The sequence below is a fragment of the Chenopodium quinoa genome, unplaced genomic scaffold (genome assembly GCF_001683475.1).
Source record: "Chenopodium quinoa cultivar QQ74 unplaced genomic scaffold, ASM168347v1, whole genome shotgun sequence".
In the NCBI taxonomy this organism is placed as follows: Eukaryota; Viridiplantae; Streptophyta; class Magnoliopsida; order Caryophyllales; family Amaranthaceae; genus Chenopodium; species Chenopodium quinoa.
In genome coordinates this window covers 4,740,585-4,760,742 of record NW_018742204.1, presented here as the reverse complement: position 1 = coordinate 4,760,742, position 20,158 = coordinate 4,740,585, and the positions used below count along the sequence as shown (strand labels likewise).

General features: G+C 38.4%; 1 long non-coding RNA gene across 2 annotated transcripts; it reads right to left on the bottom strand.

Moving 5' to 3' along the window:
- Window positions 1–3,350: 3,350 nt before the first annotated feature.
- On the bottom strand, window positions 3,351–5,936 carry LOC110704296. 2 transcript variants are annotated; one of them, XR_002507918.1, is made up of 3 exons: window positions 5,642–5,934; window positions 3,916–4,598; window positions 3,351–3,566 (listed from the first exon to the last, which is right to left on the bottom strand). It is a non-coding gene; the product is annotated as an uncharacterized LOC110704296 (long non-coding RNA). The 2 variants fall into 2 exon arrangements; XR_002507910.1 differs by having other exon boundaries at window positions 3,916–5,936.
- Between the last annotated feature and the right edge of the window lie 14,222 nt (window positions 5,937–20,158).

Here is a 20,158-nt window from a genome sequence, read left to right as displayed (position 1 = left end):
TCTGCCGATCCTTTATCTCCATGAGGGTATAGTAACTATCCTTGTGGAACTCGTACCTTGTAACGTACGGTTTCCACTCTTTTTTCTTCTTCTGAGTCGGCTGATCAGAGTTATCAACCGCCTAGATTTCTTTTTTCTTTTTGTTCTCTTCAAGTTTTAGAGACGGCTGAATAGGCCGACTCTCCTTCTGCCTGTCAGACTTTTTGGAGTCCGACTGCTTATTTGAGGAGCAGAGTTCGGTCGCTTGTATATAGGCTCCCGCCTCTATCAGAGCTCCTTCAAGGGTGAAGATTTTCTTGCGGATGAGTTCAAACTTGAAGGTCGACGCGTCCTTCAGACCCTTAAAGAAGTTTGTATAGGCTACCTCATCAGACAACCCTTGAATTTGGATTCTCACCAGATTGAACCGCCTGACGTAGGAGTGCATCCCTTCTCTATCCCCCTGCTGCACATTTCTTAGGTCGAGAATTGTTTTCTTGGAAGGGATATTCATAGAGAAGCTGGAAGCAAACAAGAACGCAAGCTTCTTAAAGCTGTTGATACAACCAGCTGATAAGTTGCCGAACCACTGTTGGGCTATGCCCTTTAGGGTAGCTGGGAAGAAGCAACACCATGCGGCTTCATCCAACCCCTGTAAGTATATGAGGTGGGTGTATGCCAGAAGGTGATCTTCTTGATTGAAAGTACCAACACATTTTTAATCTTGGCCGGTTGTTCGACCTCATCTATTTCCTGGAGAACGCAGAGGGTTGTTCTCCAAGGTTTTGTAGCCGAAGCTTCTAGTCCATAGGCTGGTAATTACATGTTACATGTCCTCGGAAGAAGGCAGGCTGGATGTAAGGCAAAGCAGGAGGCCTGTATAATGGCTGAGCCATATACTGCAGCGATTTGATTACATGGGGTCCCAGATGGACGCGAGGGCCGCTTGATAGAGTCCCATGTACATATTGAGAATTCCTCATTGAAGTATTTTCTTGAAGATATTTAGATAAGTCGACGTGGATGCCGACTCAGACAACTTCTGGTTCTTCTTTTGCTCGATGAAGAGTCAAGCAATAGAGAATTTCTTTTTACTATCGTCCGACTGCACATGCCGGATGGCTTTTCTTTTTGTCGTTTTTGGCAAACAGAGTCTAGGGAGGTCAATATGGGGCTGAGCCTTCTCCTTTGAAGCAGGGTGAGGAGTGGGCTGGCGGTCCTTGACCGACTATTGTTTCTCAGCTTGAGCTGGTTATTTGGCCAACTGTTCCTTCCTTGGAGCAGTCGTCCTTTTGGTGATTAAATCTTTGATTTCACTATTGAAACTGGTCATGAATTTCATGATCTCGTCTTAAGTGACTAGAGCAAATCATGCCACCTGAACAGGATCAGACGGCTACCCAGGGGGTTTGCTTGTCTACCCAGGGGGCTTGCTTGTAACCTCCTAGTCTGCATTGCACTCCTGCCTGTCCTTGTAACGGATGCGTTTAGAGATAAATGACCCATCATGGGCCACATAGGTTTCGATGTCTCCATCGTCACCAGAGTCATGGTCCGAATGGACCTTTGCTTCAACCGTAGGGCGGTTGTATTCTGAAGGAGATAAAGGTTCTTATGAAACCATCTCCGAGGTACTCTCCCCACAAACGGTGCCAAATGTTTCGGGTGCTTTTATGTTCCTTGGGAAAGTTACGACTCGAAGACTTGATCCGACAAGGCCACCTACACCTGAAAAATGAATGGAGCTCCGGATGGTCGAAGGTCTGCCTCCAAAGATTAAGTTGGTACGGATTCGGAGTAAAATGTGTGGAAAGTAAGTATCTTCTCAGAGATCGGGTGTTCTCTGTTATCAAGATCAATAAATGCCCTAATGATTAAGATGTTGCCCCAATTATTGGGGGAATCTCCTTATTTATAAGTTCCTAGAAAAGTGTGCCCTGTCCTAGGGTTTGATGACCTAAGAATTAGGGCAGCGCCGTTTTCCGGCTACATTGGGATTTTAGCCTTGAAGGCCACCAATTCCCAGGAGACATATCTGCAGGACAGGTGTCGGCATCTGGGGAGTCCATTTGGACGCCTCTTAGAGCGACACGTGTCACACGCTCATTGAGCCACTTGGCGGGGTATAAATACCCAAAATGTTGTACAACTTGGTTAGATAATTGTCCCTTATCCTTATACACTTCTCCATTGTTGTAAAACTTGGTTAGATAATTGTCCTATTCATTCTCACACTCAAAATGTTAATCTTCAAAAGGGTCATATCTGTCTTCAATTATGGGCCCATACTCATCATTAGGCCAGTCTTCTTCATTCTCTAAACTCACATCTTCTGACTCATCACTCACATCTTCATTAGACCTTCCAGTAAGGATGTAGACATCATCTTCACTATCATCCTCATCCTCTAATGGCACTAGATTAGTGTCCAAATCATCTTCACTTAAGCTAACAGAAAGAGTCCTTCTCCTATTTTGTTCCACTAATTGATGTTCACTCCCTAATACACTTTCACTACTGCTAATCACAATCTTCTTTCTCTTAGCAGTTGTCCTATGAAATCTCTTTTGAAAAAAGGCTGACACTTAGAGGAGTTAGAAGAATCACCCTCACCTGAACTATCCCTAGTACCAAACTCACCTATATTTTGCAATGGAGGTATCAAAGATTAGGTATGTGGTTGGGCTTGACTGTCTTGTGTGATGATGCCATGGGGCATCTGGTATTCATTTGCAGAAAGATTATTACTTTGGTCTGGTTCATCAGTTTAATTAGGATGGTCAGTCTACCACTGAATAGGGAAAATGTTAAACCATATCTCTAAGGCATTCCCTCTGTCCCTCCCTCTACCAGAACCTCTCCCTCTCCCTCTCTCAAAAGCTCTCCCTCTCTTTCTCTCAGAAGCTCTCCCTCTTTTAGAAGCTCTCCCTCTCCCTTTCCCTCTTTCATTCCCTCTCCCCCCTCCCTCTACCCTTAGGTTGAGGGTTTCCTTCCCTATTTGCTTCCCTCTCAGCCCAACACTACTACAAAAATGGCCAAAGAGATCCGTTGAATATGCGTAAGAGACCTCTTCATAACGGGTCTATATCTCAGGGGTCTCTTTGATAAATAGACCCGTTCAATAGGGGGGTTTGTTTAAGAGAACAAAGAGACCAGTTGTCACTTATAGTGGGTTTGTTAGGTAGGTTAAAAGGTTGATATTTTAGAAGACTAAGAGACTTGTTATGTGAAATATAGAGTATGTTTAGATGTATCAAACAAACCTATTATGTCAAATAACGGGTTTGTTTGTTCTCTACTTTTTAAAAAAAAATTATTTTTGCAATTTGCTTTTGAATTTTGAAAATTTTGTTATTTATGCTCCATAAAAATTGGCAAAAAATTCATATATTGTAATTTAAAATTGAATTTATTGAGATTTACATAAATTATTACATGACGTAAAATTGATGTGAATGATACCAAAAGATCATCCAATATATAAAACTCCAACAAATAAAATTTTACAATAATAAGGGTTGAGTACTCCATTTCCTATCTCCGTTGAGAATAAAGTGAGATCTGATCATCTGATGAATGAAGCAAATCTGACAAAAAAAAAACAAAAAAAAATCATCATTATAGTTAAGAAATATTCTACACTAGAACAATTATTTGAAACACATTCAACGGTTTTCATAAAAGCACAAAAAAAATTGCTATCATGAATGTAATTGCAGGTTATTCTCAATTAAAAACCAATTAACCATAGAAATTTTCAGCAAAGCGTCGACGATGAAGACCATCGACTAATGTAAAACTTATCTTCAATACAAACTACGGTGTATAATTATACAAAGCCTTCAAGATCAGATCTAATAGTATAATTTACTCCTTTAATAATTCTCACCAACTAAAAAATCAAGAAAAGAATACCATATTAAAGGGACAAATTACCTGAAAACTAACTAGCAGCAACAAGAACAACATGAACACTCGAATCACGCATTCGAATCTTATCAAATTTAGCATCAATCATAGCCTGAAGCTTTTCAAATTCAACCTTAGCCGATTTCGCTTCTTTAGCTCCCTCAGCAACCGTCGAATCATTCACGAGCGTGGCGCTTTGGAGCCGCCGATGTTGGTTATCAGACCGTTGTGGGTCAGAGGAAAGAGAGAGAAGAATCTGCCGGAAGCGGCGGCTGCTGTAGTGGTGGCTTTCTCACGAGCGTGGCATTTCGAAGCCGCCGGTGATGAAGTGTTGGTGGATTTACACTTTTTGTTTCGGCAGCGAGGAGTTGGTGATCCTGTCGCCAGAGAATCGTCAGATTTTGTGGAGGATGTGACGGGAATTTTCGGCGCCGGTGACGGAGATCCGGCTTCTTGGCGTGGTTTGTCTTCCATATATGTATATACATATTGAAGAGAGAGAAACACCCATCTAGGAGTGACGGCGGCTGATTCAAAGAGGGAATGAGGTAGGGTTTTACTTTGGGGTTTGGGTTTTGAAGAAAAAGAATGCAATGTAAAGATCAGTAGCTAAGAGTAGTAGGTGAATGAATTTAAGGACACAGTGATTAAAACAATTTTTAAAAAAAATGAGTACGACTTAAATAGAGGCACTCATTGTTGCTGCAAGCCTGCAAGGAACAAAGGTAAAAGACCAGTTGATAATGAGAACGGGTCTCTAATCTTTCTAATACGCCAAATATGTGGGACCTAACATAATAAAGAGACCCGTTGAGTTTGACAACATGTATTTTATCTCTCTCATTTTGTCATTAATACATGTAAGAGACCCGTTACAATTAATATTAGATCTCTTTTATCAAATAGACCCGTTGGTTAAATAACGGGTCTTTAATTGGGGGTCACTTTTCCAAGTTTTGTAGTAGTGCAAGTTTCATCTGGGTCATAATTTAGAATCTCATCACTCACATTGATTGTTTTACCTAATGCCTTAACATGTCTATCAAAGTCAGCCTTAATAACAACTTCAGCTTCCACCTACTCAGGTTGTTTTTTATTCCTATGTGTCAGTTTTTTCCTATTGCTAATTACTAGTTCAGGTACTGGCTTAGCTACTGGTTCAACTATTGGATTAGCTATTGGTTTAACAACTGGTTTCTTTCCAACCATTAGTGATTGATCTTGCAGCTGCAACAACCTTAACATCCTTTAGATCATCTCCACCCATATGTATATCTCCATTTTGTCAGGAAAATTACAAACATCTTCATCAGATCAACATCACTTTCAAGGTTAACATGCTTCATTTTATACACATACTGAAAAGTGGGATGTTAGGGTGTTTCAACATTATTCTCCTTATCTTTTTCCCAATACTCAATAATAAGGTCTATCAAATTGACCTTATCAACATCGTCAACCATAACAGACACATCTCTACCCCTATTCTGAAACTGTAGAACAATTTTTTCAACCATTCTACATCAATCAAACCAAAGAACATCCAACAAATAAATGTATAAACAATCTAACAATAAACAACAATTACCTAATAATAAAAACCCTAAACAAATAAAAAGGTTGACTTTAACAATTAATTAACATAATTAATCAAACAAAAATAACCAATACCATCAACAACATTTCATATCCAACCCCAATATACTTATTAAAAAAGAGCATAGAAAAACGTTAACTACACAAAAATACGTACCTGGCTTCAATTCAGACTAAATGGTGGTATATTTACCAAAAAGTTTGAACATTAATGCCGATCGTCTTACCTAAACACGAATTCAACAACCCAGAATTCCCTAACAAAATCCCTCATAAAGTCTTCAAATGTCACTCAAACCATGTTCAATTGCCACTACCAATTTCAAACAGTATCCTAGATTAAAGTTGAAAATAGCCCTAGATTTTTCAAGGATAAAAACAAAGTGCAATTTTGAGAAGATGAGCGATCAACAATGTCAATTGATGAAGAATGAAGATGAAGAGAAGGCTAAAATTTTACACTCTCCAAATGATTTGACATATGTAGTTTGGGGCAAATTAAATAGGGGTATTTTAGGCATCACGGTATTTTTTTTACTTAGTAATGTTAAACACGGTTAAAGAATCCATAATAACTATCATTAATGTTACAAATGACTTAATTTTTTAAAATATAGTTTACCAAGATAATAACTTTTTTTACAATTCACCATTGAGAATTTTAACAATTAGAGGTTTACCAAAGAGAATTTCCCAAAAAAATTTTAAGGCAAGAAAATCAATATGATAAAACCGGTAACATGGCCTGATGATTCATTAAAAGACAGACGTCCCTATGGACGACTGTAAAAGTTAACCGGTACAACCAACATAAATTGTTGAATTAAATTACTTGACCCCTTGGTCGGTAAAGAAACAAAGTTACTCGTCATGCAGGCCGAAAAGCATGATAAATGGCCATTTGGCCGCAGAAAGAACCTTAAATCTTAAGTATTAGGGGAGAGGTTTTCAGCATTGGCAGCCGCATCATCCTTGTTGCCTCGGGGCGGCTGCTCATCATTTTCCTTATCCTCCTCCTCCTTCTCCTCCTCCTGATCTTCCCAGAGGACGACTCCCTAGAAGAGTCGGACGACTCAACCTTGACCTCTACTGCCACCTCTTCCTCGGCTTGCTTTAGAAGTTGGGCATTGATCTTGTCATTAGCCGCCTCAAACTTCTCCTTCCTTCCCTGGTAGTCGACATCCGGATAAAGGGATTCCCAAGTCATCTGCATGATGGTGTCATAGTTTTCCATCATTTTCTAGACCAAGTCTTCCTTTTCTTCCTCGTCCCTTGACTTAAATTTTTTCCCAAGTTGGGCCTCCTAGTTCCCTAGCCAGTTCGTTAGCTTGTGGACAGTCTCCTTATGCCCATCAACCTTCCTGCCCGCCTTTTATAGGGGCTCAAGTTTGGCCTTGAGATCCTTGACCTCATTCTAAAGCTCTATTATCTGCCTCCTCGCTGTGTCCAAATCGGTCTTGACTTGTAGGCTGGCCAACGCCTGGAATACGTCATATCAAGTGTCAAAAGCTTGTTGTGGCAATCTCAAAATTTGCTATATCTAGAGAGGAGGCGGCCCGAGATTTCGTAGCCTTTATCTCTTTGGTCTTGTCAAGAATCAGCCTCTTAAGGTCGTTTACTCGCAGCAATACCTACATTCAACCAAATGTAGAAAGTGTTGGAATCAAGTGGCTACATACATTACGTAAAGCTAACAAAATTTTTACAAGTGTTGTACCTTAGCAAGGAGAGCGAGGATGGCATCTAGGTTTTAGGGTGTCGACTCCTCTGACGGATACCTTTTACTCAGGAGCAATTTCCCATAGCATCATCTTTGCCAGTTGCTGGATATCCGGCCTCTGGGGGACATCTGCACATTCAACGTTTTGTAAATAAATGTTGTAAATCAAGCCAAAGGACCGAGTTTCTTTTGTTTTGCTAAAAGACTGCTAATTGAACTTTATCCTACAAGGATAGGGTAAAGGGTTAAAAGCAGTTATACCTTCCGCCTCCTCAACAAGAGGTTTACTCCTACCCACTACTGAGCCGCCAGCAATGTGGAGTGTCTTACCACTCTTCAATACCTCATGGGCATCCGGCTTAGTTGGTGTTCTACCAGTGTGGGGGTGGGAGGCGTCTACTACCTTCTTGCCAAGCTTGTGGTACATGTGCTTTCTAGACTTGCTAGAAAGGCCTACATCGCCACCCGACTTCTTTTGAAGCTTCGGGTCAGGCTAGGAAGAAGGGGAAGCTTTGGATGATCTTCCCTGCACAAACTAAAAGAATTATAAAGGAGGTAGAAATGAAAACTTCATTCAAATTAAGAAAAATTTTCCTTACCTTTGGAGTCCTGCTTGATTCAGGCTCCTCGTGCTTCCGTTTGCCAATAAACGAACGATAGTGGGCGGCTGAGAGGGCAGCTAGCTTCGTGAAGGACGAAAGCTTTTCCATTTCTTTGTCTGCAAAAGAAAGCAAGTTGTTAGAAATGAACAAACAAGTAAGGTTCAACAAAGTTGTAAAGAGCATTCGGCCATTTACCTCTCGGCTTCTCAGTGCTAAAGTCGAAAGCGGCTAATGTATCTTTAGGGGGTTACTTCTTCCACCCCCGTCCTTTCATTGGATCTGATGATCAATGAGAAAAGACTCCCCCCCCCTCGCCTTCCTACGGGCAGGTGGCAGGAGCAGCACCTCCAGATTGCAAAGAAGGGTTTCGGTTCCACCGTTTTATTTTTTGTTTCACAGACGGTCGAGGGAAGAGACGATGTAAAATTTTCTTGTCCAGTCCTTCCACTTGGACTCTTTCCCAACGACCATCATATAACCCTTATGGCTTGTTATGGTGAACTATCCGACTTTGCTGGATTTAGGGGTCTGGCTGAGGTAGTGAATATGGGCAAAGGCCTCAAAGCTTGGCTCTACCTCGAGCATTTCACAGGATGCACTGAAGCCCATGATGTTGACCTACAGTTAGGGGCAAGTTACTAGATACCCAGTTGGTATCCATCAAAATCCTCACCACAGCAAGATGGAGAGGAAAGCGAAGATCTTCTTGGATGGCCGCCTCATAGCAGCAAAAACATTTGTCCCATTATCTAGACTAATCTGGCCATACTACCGTATCAATAGCATTCGGGACAATGAGAAGAAAGCCATGGTCCATGACATGCATAGAGATAAACTTCCCAAATTTATCCGCCATTGTCTTTCGCCTAACCTCAGGTACATGCTGATGATAGGCGACAAACTCCATAGAACGCGAGGAAGACGGCTCGGCCTCCTCCACTAAAAGGGACTCCCTCGTCGTCCCCATCCGGGAGCACATCTCCTTTAAATCAACTGAGTCCCCCATAAGAAGTACATGGTTCAGAATCACCATCAGAATCCTCGAGCTCTAATTCCGAATTTTGGGTTCGATAGCTATGGCTAGCGGCATCCTCCCTTAGCTCCTTTTCCGAATCCAGGTCAATCGGCCCGGAAGTTCTCTGTTCTACTTCATTCCCAGAATCCTCCAAAATTTAGGAGCTAGGGGTGCTCGGAGTACCAAGCGGATGTTCTGAAATCTCACTCACAGGCGCCGTAAAGGAGCCGTCAGAGTTTTGAAGCCGAGCAACTCTCTTTGTCCTGGCCATTATGTTCGGTAAAAACACAGAGACGGTCGGACTTGTGGAATTTCTAGAAGGGAATTTCAATAAGGATTAGTTGACACTCCTAGTTCTAGATTAAGCTGTCCCTGGTGACCGGCTGATCGCTAACATAGGCCGTGCCGTGCGCATTTGGGAAACCATTTTCAAAATGGAAAAAGAAAAGAAAAAAAGAAAAAAAAAAGAAGAAAATAGGCGGTTACCTTGTAGCCAGTTGTAGACGCTTGTTGATGTGTCTATTTTATATAGTATTTTACCCCCGTCCCTTGGTCATAATTAGTAGTGTTTTTGGCTCTTTAGAGCCACTTTTATTACTAATTGGTGTTTTCTAGTGTTTTCGTAGATTTGATTGACTTTTGCAGGGATTTACACTTTTGGAGTATTTTCCCGAGATATTTTGGAGCAATCACAAACATTGGAGAAGGACGACCAGATTTTATAGCCCAGGACTGGTTAGAGCCATCGAACCGGTGATTAAGGGTTCGGTATAGGTGATACCGGGGCATTTGGACTGAGTAATCAAGACCCGAGGAGGAAACCCAGATTGGCCCGAAGAATTGGAGCCCAATCGTAGTCCAATTAGTGGCCCAAGAGAGCCGCCCGGCCAAAAAGGCTGGCGCCCGGAGGCGCGCCCGGCCGGGCGGGAGAAGCAAAGGTCGGTGCTCGTTGACGCGCCCGGCCGGGCGCGAGATTCAACCTGAATAGCAAAAAGGCGCACCCGATCGGGCGCGTGTAATTATTAGGAGACGATTAGCGTCGTTTTAGTTTGTTTTAGTTTAGGATTTGTACGAAGTATAAATACTCCTCCGTAATACGATTTTAGGATCTCTCTCTATCTCTCTCTCTCTCTCTCTCTCTCTCTCTCTCTCTCTCTCTCTCTCTTTTTACACTTTCTTTACTCTCTTAATTGTTTTCTTAGATTCTCTCTCTCTTAAACCCTTAATCTTAATCCATTCTTAATTCCAGATTTATTTGGTAACTATTTCTCTTCTCTTAATCTTAGTTGTTTATTTTATTCCTTTAATTATGTCTTGTTTTATTGCTTTGATTTTTTTAGTTCCTATTATGTGTGAGTAGTTCTATTTCTAGGGTTTATGGGGATCCATAAATAATATGAAGGGGTAATTTATTGTTGTTAATTGTCAATGCTAGATTAACTTCCTATTGATTGATATAATGCTCTGTGACTAGATTAGGCCTGATCTTTTATGCATGAGTTTGACAATATTGATTCGAGATTCGACAGATGAAAATTGATGTTTAGGTCTAGTTTCAATAGGCAGGTTAATTTATAAATGGTTAAGTCGAGATTCGAAAGATGAGATTTAATACCGGTAAATTAATTGTGTGATTATAATACGTAGCGAAAGCCCTTTATAATCTGATTAATATATGCATTGATGAATGATTATTATATTCTACCTTGGAATATTATTTATTAGTGAACCTATGCCCTAGATACTTTTATATATTATTTTCTCCTTATTCTTGATCTCCGTAGTTTAGTTTATTATTCAATTATAAATATTGGTTACCTCATAATCTAGATTATATTAGTTAATTAGGAATAGAAAGACTTGTTTCCCTGTGGAGTTCGACCCTACTTCCCTATCTACATTAATTAGAGGATTTAGGAATTACTTTTGATTTGGGGATACGACTTTACCTTGTCACTTGTAAAGTCCTCGGTCGTCTATAAAAACAGGCGGTCATGCAATAAGCAGTCAGAAAGGTTCTCAGGGAAAGACAAAATCTCTCAAAGTAAAAGATTCTCTCTCAAAGATTTTTCACCAACGTGTGAAAATGAGGGGGAGTCAACTCCTATTTATAGAGGGGTGAAAATTTAGGGTGAAAATGAGGGGGAGTCACTTCGAACGCTTACTAACTTGATCGTTGGAGGCGGAACTCCGACCATCCGGAGCTTCTGTGTTTTTGTGGGTACAGGCGGCCCCAGACTAGTATTGGCATTATAACTCTCTCGCAGGACAAAAAAAAACCCCCAAAACAGAGAGAGTTATCAAGCGAGTACCAACATTGATGTTTTTGTCATAACTATTTTTATATAAAATACATTTCTCTTTTATATACTTCCTTTGTTTCTTTATACTCGCAACACTACCCCTAAAATGGAAATGTCACTATAGACACCTAAAAATGTCTCCCCGAAAACAAACCCGATGATGAACAACCTTTCACCGCCATTATTGGTCGGGTTGAGTATTTAATATTTGGAGTGCTTAAATCCATGTTTCCATTCAATAAATTTCATAAACCAATCCATTTCCTAGCTCATTTTCCAAAACCATATATTACTTTTTACTTTTCGTGTCCACATCGCAAAATCGAGAGAAACTGATTTTTTGGTCTTATAATTTTGATCTAATTATTATTTGGTTGAATAGGCTTTGAAATAAGATTTCCAACCATATATCATAAGCCCAATTGCGATTTAAAACGAAGAAGATATGAGCCAAACACTAAACTCGGCCCAAAACCGACACCCTTCTACTAAAACGTCCATATCATAAAATCCACAAATTATTTTGACCTGATTCCAATTGGGTTAGAAATTAAACTTGATAAAATTTCTAATGATATATTATATGCCTTATTTCAAGTTAAGGATCAAAAGTTATGATAATTTTAAAAAAATGCAAAAAACTGGAATTACCACGCAGCAGCTAAAATGTCGCGGCGCGGCAAATGCTGACGTGTCACGGGGCATATTGCCATGACACGGAGCCTTTTTGTGTAATTCTGCCTTTTCTTCACATGTTTAATCCATCGTGTCACGGGAATATTGCCGCGCCACGAGATTTTGCACCGTGTCACGGTATAATTTCCCGTGTCACGGTGCCCATTCCGTGACACGGGGATGTTCCGTGTAATTTCCGCGTACTTTTTTTACCGTGACACGGTGTATTGTACCATGCCACGGTAGATACTTCTGTGTCACGGTACGTGTGCCATGTCACGGAATCTTCTCGTGTCTTTTTTGTGTAAACCCTTCACGCGTTTTTACTCCCGTAGGTCAAATATTTCTCGCGTCACTCCAGTTTCCCCCGTGTCACGATATTCTTTGCCATGTCGCGGTGTTCTTTACCGTGTTGCAGCAACCTTTTTTAGGGTTTTTATCTTTTTAGAGTTCCGTGTGTTCCTTCTGCTCATTTTCCCTATAAATACCCCCTCCTTTCTACAGTTCGGGGCATCAAATCCTTCTCTCTTTCTCTCTTTTACACCAAAAATCATTCTCTTCTCTTTCTCTCATATTCTAAGCCTTAAACCTATATTCCAAATTACACCATTCTTCCCTTAAGCACTCCAAGGAGTCTATACTAAACCCGAGGTTCCATCCTTAAACCAAGGCGTGAAAGGTATAAATAACTGAGGGTTTGGACCAAATTAAATCTATATTTATTTAATTTAATTTTCATTTACTTTATATTTTTTATTGAAGTTACTAACAATTTATTCATGATGTAGCAAATTTAAGGAACGTGCGGAATGTAAGTAATTAATTAATTTAATTACTTATTTTATTTTAACATTGCTAGTATCATGATTAGGTCATTTTATATTTGATTTGACTAACAATTTATTGTTGAATTGCTTCCAATATTAATGTTTATTTTATTATATTTTATGATCACCATATTGCATGTTAAAGGGATTATGTAATTGAAAATCACGCCTAATAAGATAATTTGGATGACCGGTTTAGGTTCCTTTTTAATCTTGTTATTAATTAAAGTGATCACTTATATTGTAGAATTATATGTTGCATTAATATTCAACCAATTTAGCTTAATAAAAATTTGGAGCAAATTGAGTATTTTGTTTGTATGCCTTTGAGATAGCAGGAATGCTTTTCACTAAGCTATAAGAATCGAGTAGAGGCCAATACAGGTGAATGTGACTCCATGACTCACTTCGTACCATCATCCCCGATCCTCCTTTCGTGGTTCCGAACCATATGGAGTTAGTAATCTCATGGATTATGAATGGGGTGTAACCTTCATGGGTTGATCGTTGTTGTCTATCATTGTCCCTTTATCGTGGTTGCCTTTTATGATCCGTGAAAAGTTTACAAGTTCCTTAAAAACTTGTTGGCGGCTCCCTACTTTGCTTTGTCCCTAATCGTATTATGTCAATTCCCACTTCCAATGAGTGCCAAGCATATTCACACACGCTTTAACGTAGGCGCTCTTCAAACGACGCCTACAGTCACAATACATACAACACACAAAAATTAGAAAGTTATTTTGTTAAAAGTTGTATTACTTTCCTTATTTTAATCACATGTCCCACTAAATTTGTACTCCTAACCATCTCTCATCACCCTCATTTTAATTGTATCAAATCACATGAGTCCCACTGTAGAAACCTAAAAATGTCTCCCCAAAACCAAACCCTCAATTATTTGTACCTTTCACGCCTTGGTTTAAGGACGGAACCTCGGGTTAAGCATAGACTCCTTGGAGCGCTTAGGGGAATTATTATGGAAGAATAAGGAGGCTAAAAATTAGGTTAAAGAGGGAGAAGAGAATGATTTTTGGTGTAAGGTGAGACAGAATGATTATTGGTGCCCCGAACTGCAGAAAGGGGAGTTCTATTTATAGGGAAAATGAGCAGAGGGAACACATGGAACCCTAAAAAGATTAAAAAAAAACCCTAAAAAATAACACCGCGACACGGCAGAGAACACCGTGACACGGTGCTAGGCACCGTCAGACGGGGGAAGCCAGCGTCAGACGGGGGAAAATCTCGTGACGCGGGAAATATTTGACCTACGGGAAGTGAAAACGCGTGAAGGATTTACGCGGAAAAGACACGAGAAAATTCCGTGACACGGCACAGTACAGTACACTGTGTCACGGAAATTACACGGAAAAAGTACCGTGACACGGTGGGAAATACCGTGTCACAACAATAGGTACCGTGCCACGGTGGAATTTGACGCAAAAGAGCTTCAAAAATAGCCCGTGACACGATGTACAGTACCGTGTCACGGCACCAGGCACCGTCAGACGGGGGAAGGCACCGTCAGACGGGGCAAACTCCCGTGGCACGGTGCTTTTGCACTGTGCGCGGTGATCTAGTTTTTTACCCGTTTTTAAAATCATCATAACTTTTGATCCGTAACTCGGAATAAGGCATATAATATATCATTGGAAATCAAGTCTAATTTCCAAAACAATTAAAATCAGGTCAAAATTATTTTTATATTTTAATATATGGCCGTTTTAGTAGAAGGGTGTCGGTTTTAGGCCGAGTTTAGTGTTTTGCTCATATCTTTTTCGTTATAGCTCGGAATTGGGCTTATGATATATGGTTGGAAATATTATTTAAAGGCATATCCAAAAAAATAATAATTGGATCAAAATTGTATAGCCATAAAATCAATTTCTCGGGGTTTTGCGATGTGGACACGAAAAGTGGAAAATAGGTCATGGTTTAGGGAAATGAGCTAGAAATTTGATTGGTTCATGAAATATATTGGATAGAGCATGGATTTAAGCACTAAATATATTAAATACTCAAACTGACCAATAATGGCGGTGAAAGGTGTTCGTCATCGGGTTTGGTTTTGGGGTAACATTTTTAGGTGTCTACACCCACTTTTCTTAAATACCGTGAAAAATGTGTGTTGCATGTATAAAAAAATGGAGGAAGTGTATAAATTATTCTAAAACTTACTAAAAGTTGCAATCCATTATAAATTTTTTGTCCAAGACTGTGCGTTGCACGGGATCTAGCTAGTAAGGTACTAAATATTAGTATAAGTTGTAGGTAAGGTATTGAACTTTCAAAAGTTGCATTTAGAATAACAGGTAAACCCCCCTTTTATACATTGTATAACTGATTATACTTGCAAAAAAAGGAAAATAATATCCTATAATTTATCTTTCTCTTTTTACTTCCCCTCCTTACTTTTCTGGTCTTGTTTATAATCTTCATCATTAAATTCAAAAAAAAAGTACTAAACCTTAGACCAATTTGCAAAAAGTTTTTCCCTTTCTCTCTCTAGCTTTTTCTCTTCACTAGTGTGATCATCAAAGTTTTACCTTCTCGTTCTAGCGAGGAGGCTCTACGAGTCACCTAGTGTCGTAAAGTATGAGCTTTTCTTCTCATATTAATTAAGATTATATTTAATTGTAGGGTGTATTCAATCAAGGTTCTTGAGTTCTTTTGTGTGATTTTCTAAGCAAGGATTGAGGTACGTTTAGGTGGCTAGATACCTTCAAAAGTGATTGGTTTGAATAACATGTTTTATATGATTTTATTTGTGATTGAATTAAATTGACTTGAATTATGATTTATGAAATAAAGCATGATATTAATGAGTGTTTTAAATAAATTGATCTTGATATTATGATTTTATTGAATTAGGGTTTATGAAATCAAAAGTATGATTAAAGGATTGTTTTTATTTAATAAATTAAAGGTTGATTTTATACCATGTCTTGATTAATTAAATTATTAATCATGTTTTAAAGATTTGATTTTGAAAGCATGTGGAGTTTAATAAAAATGAGATTTGAATTATTATTGAATTATTTAAAAGGGATTTATTGAATTATCGAAAAATTATTAATAAAAGCTTTACAAGCATGTTAGTAATCCCACTATGGGGATTTGGTTTATTTGATAAGATTTTTACTTTGTATGACAAAGTCTTTCCTCAAGAATAGCCTTGTAATATTAGGAGACTAGCTTGGGGTGTGCACACTTGGGTTAGGAATTTGGATATATAATGGAATTGGATTTAAAGGAATTGGTTTTATTATTATTGAATTATTGGAATGGTTGAAATATTAAAATTTGGTTTTGAATCATGAATTGGAATTATTGGTTAATTATTGGAATTGGTTTTGAAAGCATGTTTGCTACTAAATTGAATTTAATTATCTTGCACTTATCGCACTTAGCATAGTTTTGTATTACTATTTGTTTTGGTTTCCCTGTTTGTCTTAATGGTAAGCATTGTTGACTATTTCAGGTGAAGTCAATATGTGAGCATTTGGAGTCCCGGAAATGTCTTCATCTAGATTAGGAATGTCGGTTCTTTTTTTTATTCATGATTACTCATGACAATGGTTATTATTATGCTTTTATTAATAAAAGAGTATTGAAGTTTCCGCTGCAAAGTATTGATTTTATTTAGTAAGTTTGGTAGCTTTGCGTAATCATGCGGCGGTAATACGCCTAATTCTATCTCTATGGTATAATTATAGGTATTTTACTAGTAATAACGTAGAGGGAGATTTGGGGTGTTACAAAGTGGTATCAGTATTGCGGTCCTAAAAAGATTAAAATTGGAGTAATAATAAAAATTGTTGGTAGACTTAAGAGGGCATATAGGATAGATAGAGTTTTGCATTTGTGTGAGTCAAAAGCTCTATTTATATATAAAAATATTTTCCTATTTGTGGAAAGATGAATGAGAAAGGGATTCTCGAGTTCTCTACGGAGGCCTATATATAATGGGTACAACTCTCTTCCTAGGAAAAGCTCGCCTCAACGTTGTAGGTAAGTTTTCTAGGAGACGCGGGCTCGACCGTCCTATAATCATTCATGTCTCAAGTATATTATTATTATTATTATTTGAAAATAAAAGGAATTGAAATTATTTGAAACTTGATGAGTATGTGATTATGTGTGCATTAAATTTGATGTTAAAAAACCTTAAAGTGTGTATAGGGGTTCGAAATTTTTGGCTATTGCCTATGGTTGGGTGATCTTGATTTATACTTGGATTGGTTGAGTTATGAATTGCTTATTGGAAATGGATTTTGAATTGAATTGTTTATGTGATTTAGCATTAAATTTATTGTGTTTGCATGTGTATGTGAAACACATGGAGAATATTGATGATATGAAAAGAATTACTTTAACTTGCACTACTTGAAAGATAATGGAGTCACAGTTAGTGAGTTCATCACTAGTAGAAAAATGAAGATTGCCACCGGTCCAAAACCCCACAATGCCACCGGTTTTGAACAGCTAAGTATTTGAGGGGTGGTAATTCCTCATCGAAAAGCCACTGGCTCAAAACCGGTGGCAAAAACCCCTATTTCCACCGGTTAACCGATGGGAATAAATTAATATGCCACCAGTTAACCAGTGGCAATTCTATTCCCTCTTTTTTTTTTGGTACTAAATCTAATTACCACAAAACATGTTTTTTTTTTTGCTGCAATTATAATTATTATAATAATATAACATCACAAAAAATATAACATAAGCAAAAGACAATGAAATATAATCACATTATATTCAACAGTAAATTGTTTTTGTACAATACCAAAAAAAAAATACATTGAATTATAATCAGGCAATGAAATTCAACGTTGTTATTGTACAATACAAAAAAAAATTACAACATCAAAAATACTCTTCCATAATAAGAGTCTTGAATCCTTGTTGCATCAATTAACACCTGCATCAATTAAAACCCAAAAGTTAATAAAACTCACAAAAAAATGCGAAAAAAAAACCCAGAAAATTCATGCACGTACCCATAAACTCGTGAACTCAGAAATGAATGAAAGAGAAAGAGAAAAGGATGAAAACCCAAAAAAATCTCCTAATAAAACCCAAAAAATTCACGAACTTAAATATAACAAAAAATAAAAATAAAAAAAAAAAAAAAACCTAGTAATCTCTGAAAAAAAAACCCAAAAATTTTGAAAATCAATTAACCCCAAAAATTTCAAAAATCAAGTAAACCCATAATTTTTTTTGAAATCAAATAAACTGAAAAACCCAGAAAAATCAATTTTGAAAATGAATTAAACGCAAAAAAAATCCAAAATTAATTAACCCTATGGGATTCCAAAATCTATTAAACCCATCAATTTTTAACAATATTACAATAATCAAACCCAAAAAAATCAAGGCATTTAACATAAATAATTAAACCCAAAAACCCTAACCTCGAATAATTAAACCTAGAAACACGCAATAACCTCGAATTTGACCTGAAAATAAGCGAAGGGTATTGTTGTTGATGTCGGCCTTGGTGGCGGCGGTGGTTAGTGGTGGCGATGGTGGTGAGAAGAAGACAGAAGAGAGGGCGGAGAAGAGAGGTCGGAGAGAGAGGACAGAGAAGAGAGGAGAAAGAAGAGGGGAGAGAGAGGGGAGAGAGGATAGAGAAGATACGTCGTCGGAGAGAGAGGACGACAAAGAAGAGAGGTCGGAGAGAGAAGGAGGAGAGGGGAGAGAGGAAAAAGAGGAAAGAGAAGGAGGAGGGAGGCCGTAGAGAGGAAATCATTTAGGGTTAGGGTTTATAAAGGGGTGTGTTTTTTTTAAATATGGCATGATTGGAACCGGTTCAAACCGGTGGGATTGTTATTTTTCCCATCAGTTTAGTTTAGACTGGTGCCAATACCCTTCCCTTAAAATCTCACCTATTTTTCCCCATATTTTCCCCACCGATTTTTAAAAATCGGTGGCCTTAGCTCGGTACCAATATTTTTTTTTCATCTATTGCATAGCTGGAATTGTTACCTTGGCCTTAACCCTTTATGAGAAGTATGACTTGGAAATCTTAACCCAACCCCCTTGGATGATCCTTTTGGACTTGGCTCATTTACCTAGGGTTGCAAAATATCAACATCTCTCTGACAAATGTATGGGGATGTGATCAAGAAAAATGGGATGTGGAATGAAAAGCATCATCACGAAGGGAAGTGGTTAGCAAGCATGTCTAGCCTTAAGAGGGACTTACACTATGTGGAGTGTGAGTATGAACCCAAGAGGAAAGTTATGAACATTCCCAAGCCTTTAAAGAATTGAACCTTTGGAGAAGATGACCAGTTGTACTACCTAAATGCCCAATTACCTTTTTCTTATCGAATGGAGCATCATGAATTTGTGGAATCTAGTGATGAGTCCATGCGACCTCTTGCTAGGAGTAAGAATTATTATTCTCCTAGTCGTACTCCAAGCCATGAACCTAAACGTCCTAGCTTAAAAGTCCATTTTCATGTTGCAAAAAGGCCCAGAACTCGTGCCCAAACTACCAAAGAAAGATCCCAAAACCCTAATGCTTATTCAATCCAACCTCATGGTGATGTAAGCCTAGTAAAAAGCTCGAGTTACACTCATGGCCCGGACAAAAATTTAAGTGATTCTGGTTCAAGCTCTTCAGACCATATTCCAAGCTATAGTGGCTATAACCCAACTCTCGTGGCTGAACCAAGTGATAAGCAAGATGATCCTGGTTCTAATCCTATTGAAGATAGTTATGCTCGTAGTGTTGCTTGATTGAATGATTGAACTATGATTTTGTTTAAAAGTTTCAATAATTGTCCTAAATGACAAAGTTGTATTTTCATTAATTATTAATGAAATAAAATGACTTAATTGAAATTTCTTTATGTTATTAAGTGAATTTAATGCTTATATGATAAAACTTGTTTTAATATTCAAAATATGATAATTATACCCAAAAAGTATGTCTACAAGAATGAGAGACCAAGTGAGAAGTAACCGCACTGGTTCCAAATTAGAGAAGGTCCTTAGCAAGCTAACCTATATTACTGAGAACATCACGAAAGTGGTGAACAAAGGAAACCGAAGCTTTGACCTTGACTCTTACAGTGAGGTTTTCAAGAGAATTGATGTAGCCAAACCACCTATTTACTTGGGAATGGAGGACCTCGCCAGTCTTGAAAACTGGATTAGGGAGTTTGATAAGGTTTTTATTATCTGAGGGAGGAAGCTAACTTATGGTGGGCCCAAAGAAAAGATGATTTGTTAAAGAAGTCAAACTTTGGGTGGGGATGAGTTCAAGGAAGCCGTGAGAGAAAAGTTTTTACCCTTCCTATCTGAGAAAGTAGAAGTGCATGGAGTTTACCAGCCTAAGGATGGAGAACATGTCAATCACTGAATACTACAACAAGTTCATTGATTTGATGAGGTTTGCCCCGGAAGTAGTCCCTACTAAAACCATAAAAGCTCAGAGATTCGATGAAGGCTTAACCTTAACCTTAACCCTTCAAGGGAAGTTAGGGGGAGTGACCTTTGATACCCTAGATGAAGTTTATGGT